Source organism: Nematolebias whitei, chromosome 10, assembly GCF_014905685.2.
Source record: "Nematolebias whitei isolate Nwh7 chromosome 10, NemWhi1, whole genome shotgun sequence".
Lineage (NCBI taxonomy): Eukaryota > Metazoa > Chordata > Actinopteri > Cyprinodontiformes > Rivulidae > Nematolebias > Nematolebias whitei.
This window is the reverse complement of record NC_056507.1, coordinates 1,693,940-1,695,656: the sequence shown is the minus strand read 5'-3', so window position 1 is coordinate 1,695,656 and position 1,717 is coordinate 1,693,940. Positions and strand designations below refer to the sequence as shown.

At 40.9% G+C, this 1,717-nt stretch overlaps 1 protein-coding gene across 1 annotated transcript in view; it reads left to right on the top strand.

The window, feature by feature from the left end:
* gal (galanin/GMAP prepropeptide) overlaps positions 1 to 1,717 on the top strand; it is a 14,435-nt gene that overhangs the window by 7,358 nt on the left and 5,360 nt on the right. The window lies entirely within an intron of this gene.

Below are 1,717 nucleotides of genomic sequence, written 5' to 3'. Positions count from 1 at the left end.
CTTAAGAAGTGTAGTCTCTGCTGACCTAAACTGGAAGGAGAACACCACAGCAGTCATCAAGAAGGCTCAGCAGAGACTACACTTCCTAAGAGTCCTTAAGAAGCACAACCTGAACACCAACTTGCTGCTGACCTTCTACCGCTCGTCCATCGAGAGCCTGCTGACATACTGTATCTCAGTATGGTACGGCAGCTGCACCCTGGCTGACAGGGAGAGGCTTCAGAGAGTAGTCAAGTCATCACAAAAGATAACTGTCTGCCCTCTCCCCTCCCTGATGGACATTTACACATCACGCTGCCTCAACAGAGCAGAAAACATAATCAAGGACTGTTCACACCCGGGTGTTGAACTGTTTGACTTGTTACCTTCAGGGAAGCGCTACAGGTGCATCAGAACAAGAACAAACAGATTCAAGAACAGTTTTTCCTGAAAGCCATCACCACCCTGAACTCACACATGCACTGATTTAATCATCTAACCTCCCAAACACCTGGACTTCTACTGTGCAATACTACTGACATTTCATACCCTCAGTCACCTCAACTACCTCACTAATATCCATAATGTGCAATACAATTGTGAAATACTTGTATTTTTTACTTTCATTATTATATCTATATTGCGTTACATTTTTTATATTTTTAGTGTGTGTGTTTCTTGAGGCGTGTTTTTGCACTGAACAAAGGAGTGGCTCTTAATTTCATTGTTCTTGTGTATAATGACAATAAAGACATTCTGATTACAACAGAACACAATCTGAGAACAACAGGTCCTCTTGTGGTCCAGTCCTCACTGCAGGAACACAGAACTGAATCAAAGGAGATCAGAACTATAAAATGGAACTGGTGTGGGTCAGCTTCCTCTGAAAACGTGGCCACGCACTTGGTCTCCATCTTTGTTGGTTTTATTCTCGTCTTATTTGACTCTGTGGCTTTATGTATCATTGGAATTTGAGATAGTCATTGATTTTGTTCTTGTGTTCCTTTGTTCTGTAGCATTAATAGTTCAGTAAAGTAAAAAAACAAAACATGGCCAGTCTGCACCAGCACACCTCAACATTTCAGCAGAAATTATTTTGTTATTAATACTGCATGTTTAAATAAATGTTAACACTTGTCGAAGCTTTCGGTCAAAACTAAAGATACAACTTTTGTGTTGCGTGAGAGATGCTCCATCAAATGACGTCATAGCCTCGTTGGCAGCGAGCCTCCTGTCAGAGCTGGTTTGTTCCGAACTTACGGCACAAAACAAGTCGGGCGGTCCGGTACCGCAGGGTTCGGTCCGGTACCGCAGGGTTCGGTCCTGTCAAGACTTCTCCGGATGAAATAAACGTAACAGGACGGATTATAACGTCGCGATGTTTCTGGACGTTGGTTCATCAACGGTCGTGATGCGTTCAAACCGTACCAAAGTGTAGGAAACATCAGCACCCGACCCGGAAAACTCTTGACGCTCAGAATTGACTATAATTTTTGCTTGTTTATTAATGGTCCGTGTACCTTTACATTAATTACCTTTACATTAATACCTGTACATTAATACCTGTACATTAATTACCTGTACATTAATACCTGTACATTAATACCTGTACATTAATTACCTGTACATTAATTACCTGTACATTATTACCTGTACATTAATTACCTGTACATTAATACCTGTACATTAATACCTGTACATTAATTACCTGTACATTAATTACCTGTACATTAATTAC